The sequence below is a fragment of the Coturnix japonica genome, chromosome 1 (assembly GCF_054131305.1).
Source record: "Coturnix japonica strain WE chromosome 1, WE-NBRP24, whole genome shotgun sequence".
Lineage (NCBI taxonomy): Eukaryota > Metazoa > Chordata > Aves > Galliformes > Phasianidae > Coturnix > Coturnix japonica.
In genome coordinates, this window is record NC_140663.1 from 112932682 (window position 1) to 112949434 (window position 16753).

Sequence of the window (16753 nt, forward strand, 5' to 3'; positions counted from 1 at the left end):
AGAAGAAGGGATTGCCCTCGCCCTCAGGCTGTTCTTTGAAGCCTCCCCAGGCTACACTCTGTTTGCCAAATAAGGCATCCCAAACATTGCTGCTGCTTCTGGATTCCCGTTCTCCCCATCTTTTTTTTTTTTTTTTTTTTTTTTTTCTGAGTATTTTGTCTGCCTTCCAAACACATCGTGAGGTCTGTAGATCTAAACCAGCTGTGGTTTCATTTAGTGCTGATCAAATCAGATTGAGCAAAGCAGGGCAGCGCTCCTGGGGAAAGAAGACGGGTCTGGGTCCTTTTGATGAACACAAGAGCAAAACGGAGCTCCTCTGGAGTCCTTCCTACTAGGCAGAAAAGAGATGGTCCTGTCTTCACCACCACTTCTATCTGGGTGCAGAAATGCTGTTGCACAGTCCAGCCCACCAGTATGGATTCAGGCTTCCCTCCTGTTTTTTGGTGCTTTTTTTTTTCACACTGACTGAGTTAAACTGACATATTTGTGTTGTCAAATGATCTGAACACCTGCTGCAAAAGCGTGATACCAACACAGATTACAACCTGTGCCCCACCTCCTCTGGGTCATCATATATAAAGAAACAGACAAGACACCAACAGACTTGTTGGTCTGGTATCAAGATTGACCTTCTCTCAAAATAATGATACAGACAAATTAGCAGCGATGCTCTAGGTGTTGGCAGTCTCTTCTGTTGCATATGTCATTATTATTGCTCTGCACAGTGCAGTGCACGCATGTAAATGCATTTTTCGCACTCACAGTAAATTCAGTACTAATACTAGTACTAATGGCAGTAGGCTGGCTTTTTTGAAAGCATCTGTTCTGTTTACAAAGGGGGAGGGCTAATTACATAAAACACCCAATCAGAACAGTGTCCTTCCATTTTGCAGTAGCGCTGTGCATGATCCGTGACATGAGAAAGCAGTTTGCATCTTTAAAGGCAAATATTTTCACAGCATTATCAGCTGTGGAAGCAGTTTTGTTGATTCACACAGCAGTAACATTTTCTTTAAGTGAAATTAGCTCTGAAGCTGCAGTACCTGTTTTATAGCATCACAACTCATTTTGCAGGAAATTCTCCCTATCTCTTGTCTCATAAACTGCCAATAGCATTCCCCTATTCCTTTAAAACCACGGTACTGACTCAGTCTGTTTGGAGACAGAAAGCTATTCTGACTTACACGTTCAATTCCTGTTGACTAGAAAGGGTAGAAGAGAATGCATAGCCTGAGAATGAAAACATTTCCTATTCCAGAAGCAAATGTCATTAAGGAATAGATGGCATCTGTTCACAAACTTTTAAAAATATTTTTCCTGGTTGAGATTTAGCTCTGCATGTGTTTTCTAGCATGCATTGCCATTAAGACAAATGGATCTAGATGTACTCTTTGCTTATGCAGCTCTGTAAAGCAGCTTTCTTCTCGGCTGGGTTTTCAGAAGGGAGATGGAGCAGGGCTTGCATGTCCTCCTGCTTGCACTGTCCTCACTGATGCACCTGCATAATTTCTGTAGTCAAAGAAAACATAGTTATCAAAAAGCCAAAAGGACAGTACAGTTACATTCACGGGGACTGTTTTTGTTTCTTCAGCAGCCTGTGGTTCTCCTACTTCAGGTTTGTTTACATCAAAACTTCCCATACTACAGATCTGTGTAAATTTGCTGGAAAATGGGAAGCGAAAAGTGCAACAGGATCATTTCTGGCCGTCACTGTGAGTCAGACCAGAGCCATGTTGATAAAACAGGAACCCGTAAAAGTCTGACAAGTGGGTTGGATACAACAAACGTCTCCCATCACCGTACTGTTTCAGCAGCTCTATTAAGGAGACGTTTCTGCTAAGGTTAGGGGAGCATGGGGTGGAGAGAAGTTGTCTGGGTCTCTCTGTCATCACCTCTTTCCTGCATCCATGGTTTCTAGTTAAGGGCAGCAGGAAGACAAGACAAAAGAAAATCCTCCACGAAGGGCATTTCTTAATGAGGACCTAACCACCCAGGTCTGTCTGTTTGTGGTGACCTGCAGGAGAAACCACTTGTCCCCATGCTGCAGGAGCCCTGCCTGTGCAGATTTCCACCTCACACACATGTGCACAAGAAACACTTCATAGTGGACTGCTCCTTCCTATCTCCTCAGCAGAAAAAGTCGTCTCCAGGGAGATGGGAGGTTTATGTGTGACATTTCAGCTGCCTTCCACCAGACAGTGATTAATGAATACATCAAGTGCCCTCTCTCATGCCAAGGTGCTTGTTACCTTTCCACCCTCCAACACTGAGTTCGTTACGGGATTTCAGGTGTATCTCCATGGACAAGGAAAATGTAGTTTTGCTCAAACATGGATTTTCAAGCCTTAGATCACACCTTGTGCAAATAACGTTGGTTTTTTTTTTTTCTGCCTGAAAAATGCATATTATGGTGACCACCTTGAAAAGAAGCAGCGCTGTACATTTTTCATCCTGGTTGTCTCTGGCTGTGCTTGAAATACTAAATTATGCACATGGGGGGAGCTGTCAGGCCGGCTTCCATACAGAATCGAGCAGTTGTTTGTGCGGTTGTCACATAAAGGCCAGCCCTATGAAAAGCACCAGGTAGAGACTTTCCACAGGCCTTTCCCCAGAAACAGCGGCCTGGCACAAGGATGCGGTAAGGAGGGAGGGCAGGCTGTGCACATGGCAGCAGGCCATGATTGAGGTGAGCTCTGGAAAAGCAGCCACATTTTAAGTGACCTTGTGAGGCTTGCTCCTAGCGAGTTAAGAGATTTCCTTACAAGAACTGGAGCTGATCTGGGGATTTCTTTAGCAGCTGCTTGTTTAAAAATCAGCCATTGTCCTTCCTTAATCTGAATTCAGATCAAGCCAGCTAGTAATGTTTCTGCTACCCTCATTAGATGCCTTATTTTTATTCCTTTCTAGCAAGGTGACACATACAATTAATATAGGTTCTTAACACTGCCTTAAGCCGTGTTAACCCTCTTAACCCTCACTAAAATGTGAAGAGCACAGGATTTCTTTATGGAGCACACCAAGCAAGGGATTCTTGCACTGCCTTGCTACAGGTGTGAAGACAAGCTGTGTGAATTTCAACAGCTGCAAGACCTTTTTAAATGAAAGTTTTCTCACCTGTCTTTTTCTTCAGATTCCCATACCTCTTCACAGCTATTTCTGAAAACAAATCAGTAGGTGCTGCTGAGCCTGAGTCTGTGGAGAGCTGTGGTTGCTTGCCTGTGAGTTTCACTCATTAATTTGAACAGAAGACAGCTGTAATTTTCAACCTAGCTTAGATTCAGACCAATGTCATCACAACGAATTGTATGATATTGCTTTAAAATTAATGATTGTTAAAGGTTTTGCGTTGTTTGTTTTTTGTTTCATTTTGTTTCCCATAGCAGGTTTCATTGCTTTTCTATGTACAATAACTTAAGACCAGATCAATAAACCGTGCCACGTACAACCATTCCCATTTCAGCACAGAACATAACCTAGTCTGAACTTTAAGATTATTAATTCTAAAGGAAAATATGTGTTTGCTTCAAATACCACCGCTGGGATGGCAATGGGAGGAGGGTGATTGTGTTCACTGTTTGTAATAGAGTCCATCCCAATTGAAAAGTAATTTTGATTTATATACTCTATCGAATATCAAATTAACTCTCAAACTTCTTTCCCCTTCTGCCTCTACCTGTGTCTGTGCATTCTAAGTCAGGCTGCTGTTTCTTTCCATACCATTTCTTCTCACAAGAAAAAATACTGCCAGGCCAAATTTGGGTTCCCTCCCTGCTATAAAGCCTCTCTCCTTGTGTAAGGAGACTCTGCCTGAGAATCTGAAAACTGTTATAATGTAGGGCTGGACAAGATATATTTTTGCTGGTTATGAGATGAGAAGGTATAAGTCTGATTCAACACCAGATGTGAATTGTCTAAGACTATATAGAATATGTATTCTGTTGTAGAAAGAACTAAAAATTAAGGCATTACCACACAGTGGTCTTTGTGAAGAAATAGTTGCGTTGCATCCCTAGTAAGAAGTGGTGAACTCTAAGCATAAAGCAGAATAAATTTCTCTGAGGGAAGCAAATAGAAGCTGTGATTTCAAAGCTGTGAATGGAGATGTGTGTGCATAAAGAGATACTGTATGTGTAAGATATATGCTTCATATCAATGATAGTTGTGGTCGTATCTTTCATTTGGGACAAGGCAGAAGAATGATGACACTTCATATTCACTTCACTTTTCTTAGGCAGTGGGACTGTGACTCTGAATCTCAAGACCCTCCCCAAACCCAAATGCCCACTGAACTAAGAACAGAAAGAAGTGTGTGCTGACAGGCCCCATTTGCCCTACTTTCTGCGTATGGGGTCACCTTAACGTTCTGTCCCCTTAAATGGTTCAGCCTGTCCTGAGACATGAGTTAGCAAAGCTTAGCATTAGCTCTCTGTGGACACTTCATCCAGGCTGGTTGAGTCAGTTGATCTTGAAATACAGAGTGGTGCAAAAAGCCCTTTCTCCAAGCTGAGGATTTCTTTACTCCTTAAGAAACCTGGCTAAGAGGACTGAGACAGTGTATGCTCTGTATCAGTTAGGCTGAGGATGGGGCCCTTGATCTCATATGAAACCAAACCTGACATTAAACTCTAAATCCAAGCTCAGTTTTGGACTTTAGATGCTGATGTAACTTTCACTTCTCTATTCTGTGTATATGTAGCATTAAATATACTTATTGCACTCATTAGCATTTTCAAAACAGATGTATTAGGTGCTTTCTTCATGTTGGCTTTTTAAAGCAGAACCAAAACAATATGAAATCATGATTTATCACTTGAAATAGCCAAAAGCTGGGTGAAAGCCCAGTTTGTGGGAAGGTCATTCAATGAATGAGAGCAGAAGAATGATGACAGCACAGGAAATAACTCCATTTCACTAGTACCGACTGTGTAGTTGCCCTTAGCTGTTGACATTGGCACTGGCATTGTGCTCTCTCCTGATGGGGATCATTCAGACACAGTGTGATTTGGAGACCGGTTGAACTGGACTCTGCAGGCACTTCCAGGAAGTCCAGAGATTTTCTAGACAGTGCTCGTGAGTGAGCATGCTGTCCTAATGTTTTGTCTCAGTGCTTCTGCAGAAGTGAGAGATACTGCTTAGTGAAAAGACTACAGAATAGCAACCAATGAGAATGTGGTGACATAGTCAGTAATAATAAGCTTGGTGTCAGAGGAAATAAGGTTGCTTGGATCTAGGGAAGGTCACAGATGCAGTAAACTGACTGTTAGTCCGTCCATACGTATCCATCTGTGATTTGAGTGGCAAATGAAAATGATGCAATTATCCTTTGAGTATGCTGGCTTACTTCAATGCTGTGCCAAGAGGTACTGAATCTCTTCAGATTCCACTTCTCTCTCAGCCCACCACCCTGTGCAGTCAGGTCAAGAGGAAGCACCACCAGCACTGCTTTGGGGGCTGCTGCCAACAGGACAGAAGGACAGCAGAGATGAGAGTGGCAAGATTCAGTGATGGTCTGACAGAGCTCAGTAAAGTCTTCCCCAGGAATTTCCATGGTGTAGTTTATGAGGCCCCAGTTCCCCCTTTCTGGAAGGAAATTATACAAGTCTTGGGCAGATTAGCCTCTTCCCATGGATTTTCCATGTGACAAAGGTGATCTAGGGAATAGCGTTTAGGTGACATACTACACCTACCCTCATGAATTAACATCTTATTTGAGGTCTAATTTAAAGTGTGATGTAAAAAGAAAAAGCCAAGTCAGCAGCAGTCTCTTTCTCCCTCATTGTTTTCTCTATGCTGGATACTTGTTTGAAGGCAAATGCAAGTGGGGCAGCCCAGGAGAATGGGGAGAGCTGCTGCTTGAAGGGCCCAGACAGCAGCATTCCTCCAGACTCAGGATCGAGGGCTGGGGCTGGATCAGCCGAGGGAGAAAAATGTCAACATCTGTCTGTCACTGCAAGGCAAATGGCCAATTATCATTTTTTTTCTGCCTCTCTAAGCTCCACTCGGACAAAGCTGCCGAGCTGTAGGCTTTGTTGCCTGCACCATTTCCCACCACTGCTCCACCTCTGATATGCTAATGACAAAACGAACCGTTTTGTGCAGCTGAAAAGGATCTTTGGGCATATTCACTGGGTCAGCAGTTCCAACTGCTGTGCAGGGGCTCAGCCTGCTGCAGCAGAAGCCTGGTGCCAATGAACATCCCTCCCCCATGTTCTTCCTTTAGGAAAAAAAAAAAAAAAAAAAAAAAAAAATGGAATTAACCATCTGGCTGTCTAGGTGCCCAGAAACCTACTTGAACAAATTGTGACATGATATACTTCCATTGGTAACTCTCTGGACCAGCAAGTGACAAGCTACATTGGGCTCTCCAATGCATATCCTTGCCCCACTTCTGTGGGATGATGGTCTCCTTTCTGCCTCAGAGCTCCAGCCATCTCTCAAGAGCAGAGGTGGTACAGAAATACTTCTGTGTTTATACAGATGCACTGCATTCATGAGAGCAAAAGTAACACTGACAAACAGTCTTTTGTTTAGAAAATAAACCCTGTCATACATGCAACTCTCGGCACAGAAAGCCAACTTGATGACCTAATCCTATCTATTGTGTAGTGTAGTAATGCATTTAAGTAGTAATTCTCAATCTGGTTGAAGAATAATTGCAGAGCGTTTATTGGGTGACTAGTTTCCCATTCACTGATGCTATGGAAATGCCAAGGGAAACACGCTACAGGGCAGGGGAAGGCAAGGTGCTGGTAAATCTGTGACAAATGGATTTTGATGTCTTTGTATTCTATAATTAGTCACCTGAACTAAATGTGAACTTTATGAATGACAAACCACTCCTTTTTCTCATGTTCCACTAGTACTTGCTTTCTTAAAGAAAAAGCAAGTTGGCGGGTAATTTAACTGTGAAATTTGAAGCAGTTTTTCAGGCAAGCTAATATTTATAAACACAGTAATACGCCATTATTACTTAAACCAACTTGGACACACACAAGTGCATCTACTACAGGAACCCTATAAAAAGGCCTATGACATGAGATAGAAGCTGAATAAACAAATCAGTTAAATAGTTCAATGGCTTTGAGTCAACCCTGAGCAGAGATCTGTGTAAAGCTGGATGAATATTCCAGCCAAGAAAAAGGAGTCAGTTGTGTGTATTGTTTATGATCTACAATTCTAATATAAGCCTGTGTGGTAAACAGTGCTGTAATAGCAGCTGACCTCTGCCATAGCTTGCTTGCTTCTAATGTCCTTAGAGTCTGCTAATGGGCAGTGAGAGAGAGGCAGGGCATCCTTCTGAATCCAGAACCAACTCACTGTGAAGACTCATTTATTCCTCCACAGGAGAATTAACATGATAACTTTCCCCTTGCTTTTGAATAAGGTATTCAGATTTGTTAACTTTCATGCTGCTGCTGGAGGCACTGAATGCCTCACCTATGCCATGGTCTTACAGCTCTTTCTCGTGTTGTCACTGAGCATTACCACTGTGTATCCCCTGCAGCAGCATTCACACAGAGCCTTGGAAGTGCCATGGACCATGCATTCTGTGCTTTATGGAGCAGGACTTTTATAAAAAGCATGCACAGCATGAAGGAGGAAGCAGCTGCTGACTTGCTCTGCACACTCCTCTTCAGTTCCCGGCATATGGTGGATGGCTAAAAAAAATAGATCTGAATGGTGTGAAAATCTATTCATCCTGTATCACAGAGAATAAATTATTTATTTTTTGTCATATGCTGTGTGTTGTCCTGGCTGCACCAGCCTATGCTAGTATGAAGGAATGCTTTAGATTTGAAAGCTAAACAGAACAACTCTCTGTGCTGGCTTTTTGCATGACACAGGATATAGATTTTCATTCAAACACTTTTGTCTGAAGCATGATTTCTGATGGTGCCTGTGCCTATGAAAGAAAGCAAAACTTGACTTCTGGAAACAAACAAAGAATTCAACACAACTGTAAACAAGTATTCTGTCCCAGGTGCTAATTGCTGCTTGTGTTGGGAATCTTGCCTTTTTCATGATCTGATATTTTCTAACTTCAGCCTCCCACTTTTGGCATTTGCTGCAGTAGTGGCTGTTAAGCAGAGAAGTCAGTAATCTTCCTTGCACATAGCTGCCTGTCCTTGCCCTAAGATGGGTGCTGGGTTGTAGAGCCATGTGTTGTTCCATGGTATGTGCCTCCACCTATCAGATAGCAGCACAACCATGTGTGAGCAGGCAGATCTGGGTCCATGTTGCTACTTTCCTGTTCCACAGCTTCTCTCCTAGTTCCCAGGACCATAAAGCAACTGCCTGTGGAGTCGGGAGAGCATGGGACAGTCCATCCTGCTTGGCATGTGTGGGCAGGCAGTGCTCAGGAAAGAGGGCTCCATCCTCCTTAGTCCCCTCCCATCCCCTGTAAGATGGTACCAGCTCAAGTCAACTGTAAAGCTTTTCTTTGATAAACCAGATAGATTGACTTAATTTAATCTCTTAAGCTTCTAAGAAATGAACCACTTTTGTAGCTTTACCCCCAAACTTCTTGCAACTACCATCATCCTTTTTAAAGCCAGGGCAGACGCTATACAGTTTTGGAAGAGAAAGGTGGAAAGCAAAACCCGTAAGTTTTGTCATCAAACGTGCTTTCAAGTCTTCAGTCTCCTAAGGATTCAGATATATTGCCCACACACAATGTTCTGCCTCCAAACATGTTAGCAAGGAAAGGAGTTAATGCCATCCAATGAAATTTCCCTCCAATACAATAACAACAGCTGCCCCTTTTAAATATTATAAGCATTTCTCTTATTGCTGAATGCTAGCAGATTTGGACAAAGTCTACAATCCTATGGCTTATGCCTAATCAGAGATTATTACTTAAATGCTTTCAGAGCTATAAGCTTCCTTAGGCTTTGTTTCTCTAAAGTAAATTGGAATGGAGGAGTGTGTGTGCTTGTGCAGGACTTTGCACCTTCACAATGTACCCTAGCTTGCATGACCCCTCATTATTGTTGGACCTCGTATTTCTCCATGGTGTAAACCCAGGCTGGCACCTTGGGTACGGTGAACCAGTCTGCTCGAGAAGAGCCACTTGACAGTGGCTAGAGCCACCTCCAAACCAAGACAGGGCTCACACTTTAAAGGAAGTGAGGGCAGGACTTCATCAACAGCTGTACGCTAGCAGCCGTAGGGAAAGTTACACCTGTAGTTATTCCTGAAGATACTGATGAGGATATTAAACAAAGTCCAAACCTGTGGGAAGAAGAAGCTGTTTGCTGCCTGTTGTGCAGTGCTGAGCACTGTCCAGACAAAAAATAGCCTCATATGTAGCTGAGAAGCCCATTGTTTCTCACATACTGCTATTTTGGGGCTTATGTGACAGCTACAGAGATGTGACTGACCTGTGAAAGACCTGCTTTCTCTATTTCCTCTGCAATTGCAATAGCTGATTACTACCTCTTCACTCCCTCTACCCTCCAGTATTTTTTTTCCACCTCTCCAAAGCTTTAACAGGGAAAAGAATGCGTGCAGATATGTATGTATAAATGCATGTCATAGTTTTGTAGTTATTGGTATTCCACATCATAACATCATATGGAGCACAGAGAAGAACTACACATCCCAGAGGACCTCACAGCCAGAGAGGGAAATACATCATGGAAGTGATGCTGGCTCTCTCTCACTGCCTGGCAGTGGGTGTGGGTGTGCTTCCAAGCCATGGTGCCTTCAATTTCAAAGTAGGCTTCTCAGTCTTCAGAAAACTCTCTATCTCATTTTACTTGATTTATTAGCCTCAATTTCAATTAGATTGTATTATATTGTGTTATCTTGCATTCCGATATCAGAGTTAGTAAAATTTCCTCCTTGGATTGTTGCCACTGCTCTGTTTGTTCCCTTGAGCCCGGCTCCCATCTCCCTACCCCTTTCCCTTTTTCCTTTCCCATTTGTGAGGGGCCAGGGGGCCATGGGCCTACTGCTCCCCTGTCACAGACATAGACTGATCTAGATAACTCCATGACAATGCACATATCTGCAGATGTATATGTATACTCACGTCTTTTTTTTCTTTTTTTCCATCAAGCACATCCCAAATATGGAAAATAGCTGAAATAAATTAGTAGACCTATTGACACAAAGTCACACTTTTTTTTTTTTTTTTTTTTTTCTGAAGTCAGTCAGCACCAGCATAGAGCTGAAAGCAAAACAAATAAATGCAGTCTTTATGTTTTCTCTCCTGCTTAATACAGATTGCAGGTGTATTCAAATTTTTCAACCTACTCTTGCAAATTTGAAGCAGCAGCATAGATTTGATGGTGCTGTGAAATAAAGCATAAAGCTTCAAAATAAAAATGTGTAATAGCTTCAGAAGACTGCTTTTCCTTTCATAGACTATACATAATAACAGGCTACAGTCCAATTTCCATTTTAGTGAATAGTGAGGAGTTTAGAGGAAGTGTTTATTTTAGCAACTGGGCAGATCAACATCATTTTAGTTCAAAACACAGAGACTCCAAGTTATTAATTCAGCATCAGCCCAACACCTGCCAGAGGTGGGATCTGCCCAGGGATACCTGAAGCCCCTGTTGGTCTTGGCTGTGGGCATGGGACAGCTAGTGCTGAGCAAAGCAAGCCTCCTGCTTCATGGCTTTTGGAGGCTGTTTAATTTGGGCTGGTTGAAAACATTCAGAAGATTAGTTTATTCCCTTTTCAATAAGCTGATCATAAGCATAACAACAATTCTAGACTCACAGAAACCTATAAGACTTCATTATTCATTCATTATTGTTCATTACTGTTATCATTTCACAGGCTTTGGACTGGATGTGAAGTTTTTGAGACCTCAGTATATCATGACTTGCAGCACATGAATTGCAGCACATGAATTGCAGCACAGCTTTTCAGCATACACTTGTACTGGAAGAAACATTCCATGTTTATTCAGGAATGGGTCACACTGCATTTAATTCTTGCTCAAATGCACAATTTGAGCAAGGGCAGAGGCTGAGGATGTGAGCCTGCTCTCACAGATCATCTTCTGTTGTAAGCTTGGCTCCCGCTCTAGGCTTCATAGAGGAGGAGTAGGAAATCCCTTCCTTCAAGCAAGGCCAGGTAGACCAGAGTCAACAAAAGGACTTTTCTTTCCATGGCATCCTGTGCCTGAGCACAAATCATTGATGAAGCTGCTGGATTTTGCCTGCATGTGGACTTTGCCAGCCTTGCCATGGAAGAAGCAGATAGGTGGAGGGCTCTGAGTTGACTTTGAGGACCAAGAACCTCTTCACCACTGCATCACGTTGTACATCCTTGTTGAGGCACTGTCTGTCCCAGGCACATTGCCAGTGGAGATTCTGCCTTGTAACTCCAATTTCACATGCTAAGTAACAAGGAGTCTACCTATATCTACTCTACCTTTTGTGCTTGTCTCTCTTTTTTTCTTTTCTTTTTTTTCTTTTTCTTTTTTTTTTTTTCCAGGAGATGCCTATTTGTGGCTTCCCACATTCAAAGAAGAAATTGCATATCTGGGCACAACATGAAATCTCTTTCTTTTGCTATGTTTATCCCTCTAAATGTCAGCTGCTAAAAGAGCAGATGGCCTGGATATGTAAACTTTATTACAGGTAACAGAAGAGGGGCTGTAGCAGATGAGAACATGCAGTGCTCATGTTTTTGTAAATGGACAGCTGGTTTCTTTAAAATAGGAAGAAGAAAGGTCTGGCTTTCACTTGGAATGCTGAGATGGCCCAGAGTTTCAGATATAATTCGCACCATCAGGCACAGCATACAGTAATCCTCCATGATGATGTTTTATGCCTTGGAATCAGTTCTGCCTGTTCTGATTCTTGTCTGTGAGTAATGGGAGATGGCAGTGCCAGAGTAGAAAGGATTACCTGTGCTGTTAACTCTGCTGTATTGGCAATTCCTTCTCATCTTGTCCTGTTTTATCAAGCCTGTTTCTTTTTCTTTTGTTGGAGTAGTTTGTGGAATATAAAGGAATAACATTAACATGTTATTTCTCTGATTGTCTCCTCTGTGTATGCATGCACCAGGAGTGCATGTGCTGTGTTCAAGGACTTCTAAATGTCACACAGCTGAACCACAGCACTTCAGCCATGTGACACTTGCAAGCTGCATTCATGTGTAGCACATGCCTTCCCTTAGTTCAGAACAGATGTCATTTCCCTTGGAAGATCTCCTTCCGGATTCCTGAAAATGAAGTTGGGTAATTTTCTTTTAAGAGCTTCAGGTTAATAAGTATGTCCTCAAACTGCATGAAAGACATGAAAGGCAGCGAGTAGATGTTTCTGAGATATTGATCTTCCTTCCCTCCAAAATAAATTATGTTAAGTAGCTGCTCTTAGGGTGATAGTTTCAGTGTGAAATGCTGCAGTAGTTACGTTCCCTTTTTCTATAATACAGAGGCCTTGCAACTGAATCCCACACAAGACAAGGAATATCATCCTTTCTCAAGCCTGCTCAACATTCTTGATACCCGGCATACTTATAGAAATTACAAAATACTTCCTGCAATGCAATTCAGCAGAAAATTGCAATCAAAAAAGATCATACTTATCTCTCCTTTTCTGGCTGTATGTCACCTGAACTATGCTGCTGGGTGAACTGAGATGACTGTGAAAGGAAACAGTGTTCTTAAGTCTTCAGGAAAACAGGTAGAGAGACACAATTGTCATCTACTTTTAGTATAATGCTTTTTACGCCGAAAAGGAAATGTAGACTTGAGCAAGCATGAAGCAGAAAGAAAGAAATTTATCAACTAAAATGCTTGCATGACTGTTACGATGCCTGGGGAAAAAAAAGAGCCATTTTCTGACATATGAAATCAGTACTGCACCTTTAGCATATATTTCACTTTGCCTTAAAAAGAAACGAATACTGTTTTGAATTAAACGAGATGTTTGTACGATTACATACATGTGTTTCATTTGTATGAAATGAACAACAGAAAGAACTGGAGGAGAGAATGGTGGGGTTAAGTATAGTTCTGGCTGCCAATATTTATGCTTCTGGTTAATTTAGAAAAATTGGTTTTATAGTTGCTCATATAGAATTCCTTTATCTCCTGTTTAGAGAATCCTTTTGTAATGCAAGATCATAACGGGCTCTTCTTTGTCTCTCAAAACTCGGTAAAATTACAATCTACAATAAAGCTCAGACTCTTTTAGTTAAGACTTACTGCTGTGTTGAATCATGGATTTGCTTGCTGGACAGACCAGATGTGTATGTGTGAACACTGCAGGAAATACAGAAACCAGCACTATGGTGAGCTTCACTGCATGTCACTGCCTGGTGTGCAGCTACAAGTGGCTGTTTCAATACTCAGCATCTACAGGAGGTAGGGACCTGTCAAAGTTACACAGTGACAAAATGTGCATTGCTGTTTTCCTGGCATGTGAAACTCAAAACCATCAAGCAACATTGCAAATTCATCTTTTCTTTTGTACGGCTTTCATTTGGCTAAGCTCTCCGAAAATGTCACAGAGTAAAGGAACTGATACCCTAAATCATTTATACCAGCATGTGAATTTTTCTTTATCTCTACTCCACTTTGCTTTACTGATTTTGTTGAGCAGGGTTACTGCAGCCCAAAGACCAGATGAGAAGTCCAGCTGCATTCCTGGATAGGGACAGCCACAGCATATAATGGAGGATGCTGAAGATGTCATTCAAGATTAAAATAACCTTAATGAATTCAGTACACAAACACTGCTAGAAGGATCATCTTCTCAGCTAATAACTGCTGTTGCCAAGTTTTAAAAAGTATTCCTCCTCCACATAAAACATCTACCAAGGTGATGACCATGTTAGTTACTTGGATTGATTTAATAAGAGGCAGTGTAGGTGAGTCAGACTGTTCCCATTATGGCTCAAACTTAAAATAGCTTGCTGTAAATAATCTTTTATGCTTAACAAAAGCTTGTACAATTCCTGATAATTAATTCATCACCCACACTGACATTCAAAGGCTGAGATCTTTTCTAGTGTTGTCTAGCTCACTGCGAAGATGTGTCCAAAGAAATGACTGAAGACTGACATTTTTGAGATAACTGTTTATGTTCTCAGGGCCAAATCCATTACTTTCATAAACTTGTTGATTTCCTTCAAAGCCAGCTGAGAATTCCTCGGCACTAAAAGTTAATTAAAAATGTTACAGCAGGCCTCTGGGTTGCTTTTCAGGAGAGGAAGTCAGCTGAGCCACAAAGGTGGGTTCTGACTTGCAGGCCAGGCTGTAGCTGATAAACCAGGTGGGAAAATTGTGGGCTAAACCTGAGAATAGTTACCAATGTGCCTGCCCTGCTGTATGCCTGAACCTGTATTTGCAAGGGCAGGTACCCAGGGGGAGAAGGAAGCTGTCTCCTCCTGTAGTCTTCACCCTTCTCACCCACAGTGTGCAAATTCTGTGCATCATGGGATGTCTCTGATCTTGTGTTCTTCCCTCTCCATTGCTGTGTCTGTAGTCTGCCCCCACCTGTCACCAAAAGCAGGTAAGCCGGCATAAAAAAAGACTATGACAAAACAAAACAAAAACTTCAAAACCACGAACATTTCCTCTCATTTCTGCTGATGTTCTTTGTAACTTCAGTGTGAGAAAAATCTGTCCAATTAGAAACGTTGATGCTGATAAGCTACGAGCTGCAGCCTGATAGCAAGGCAACTTTAGCTGCTCTGTGGTTGTCTTTTTTTCACTGGGGAAAAGCAGATGTGAGCAGTTATAGTCACTGTCTGCCATACCTCAAGAGAGAGAATGAGATTCTTTGCAGCTACTGTGCCTTTCTGGGGGAGTGTGAAGAGTATTTACTCTATGGGGAGGGTAAATGCTGGGGAGGTGACAGACATGAGAAAGTAACATGTTGAGTACTTTCTTTGTAGAAAAAAAAAGCGAGGCATGCTACAATGGGAGGAACACATAGAAGAGCTCTGGTAGGAGAGGATCAGCCACACAGATGGACCATAAGTGGGTCATGTGCTACAGAGGAGTGAAAAGGAAGCTTGGCCTGCAGTGGCAGTGAATAAGCAGATACAGTAAGTTTATATCTGGCATTCACCTTCAGAGGAGCAAATAATTACTGACGGTGGTAACAATAGCCAAGGGTCTTAGCAACACCATTCAAATTGATGGAAGTGACAGCCATATCTGTGATGTATTTGGTGGATACTATCTATTTGTAATTGGTGGATACTTTTGATTATGGGATGTACATGCGTTGTCACAGGATTTGTATGTAGCAGAAGGACTCCAAGTGCAGTTAGTACACGTCTTTTTGCTGTTCAGGCAGATGTTGTCCCTTGGTTGCTGACAGGGATCCAGGGAATGCCCTCCTGAGGGCTCAGAGCCAGGAAGCCTGGCCAGGACTCTGGAGAACTAAAAAGGAATCAAGCAAAACCAATACAGCAACACCCTACTGCATGTGCGGGAGGCATGAAGCCACAGCTTCGTGAAGTAAAGAATCTCATGCATCTTGGTGGGATTATTACCTGTTCAGTTTACAGCCAACAACTGCAGTAGGATCATCATGAAGCGTTTTACTTTTGAACACTTAGAAGATGCATCTGTCTTTTCCCATGGTATTGAACCGCCTCTTCTGTCTGCAGGTGCTTGCAAGCCCAGCTGCACAGACTCTTATCTTCACACCAAGCAATTTAGAAGTAATTGTGTCTCATCAAGGAGAAAATCAGTAGCACTCTGAAAACTGAGAATGTGGGCAGTATTAAGTATGTCGCAGTCAATATCAGGATAAACAACATACAGGCTATTGAGAAAGTTTTTCCACAAGGGTTTTTCTCTTACTTTTCTTCTTTTTCTCTTTAATCAGCATTTTCAGTGAACAAAGCACAGAAATTATTTGCCATCTTCTCTAAACCAGGACCTTTGCAGCAGAAGATGTGCAACATCATCTAGTAAGAGTCGGGAGATGGCTGGGTGGCACATGCCATGATCACAGTTGGCCCTTAAAAACCAGATGCCAGGTCTTTCCTTATCTTAGCAGCAGCATCCTAGGAGCTGGTGCTAAGCCTTGCTGCTGAAATAATTTTATGTTATTTATATATTTATTTATTTATTGTATGTCTCACAATAGCAGCTCTTCCCTTTCCTCTCTAGTGGCCTTTCTGCCCTGCTCTGTAATAGTTCTTCGTTAACCCCAGGGATCACACACAATTCCTGGATGTAGTTGCATGTGCTTACCACTGCAATCCACTCTCCTGGCTTTGCTCTCTGCCATACTCCAAGAATTCTAAAATTATTTCTGACCACTTCACGCTTGGCTGTCTGCAAATCTAATCTCTGTGTTTATCTGAATTGATTATTCTTTTCAAGAGCTGAGCCAGAGTGTAAATAGAGAATTTCACCCTTAATATACCTTATCACTGCACCCTTCCACAAGTGAAGTTCATAACATCCCAGATCACTTACAGTAAGCATGTAGGGATGAGCACACTGCACTGATAGGCGATGTTCCTAATTATGATAGTATGATTAATATGATTTCTAGTTCCATGGTAGAGCTCCTGGGATGTCTCAGGCAGTGTACAGATGGAGACAAGATGAAGTTGCTCTTCCTGGTGGAATACTACACTATACCACCTGGACCAGCTCTCCACTTCATTCAGTTAATGACAATTGAAAGCATCTATCAGGGAAGATATACTAAGAATTTATCTTTTACACTCTTAGGTGGCTTCACAAGACACTGAAACAGACTGCCAGGGAGGTGATGGAATCACTGTCCCTGGTGGTTTTCAAGTAATGTGTAGATGT

General features: G+C 42.1%; 1 long non-coding RNA gene across 2 annotated transcripts in view; it reads left to right on the forward strand.

Moving 5' to 3' along the window:
- Positions 1-13167, forward strand: part of LOC107305692 (uncharacterized) — a 30470-nt gene extending 17303 nt beyond the window's left edge. For both annotated transcript variants that reach the window (XR_014947334.1, XR_004305550.2), the window contains one exon: positions 10789-13167. This is a non-coding gene — a long non-coding RNA (uncharacterized LOC107305692). The remainder of the gene's footprint in view (positions 1-10788) is intronic.
- The last annotated feature ends 3586 nt before the right edge of the window (positions 13168-16753 follow it).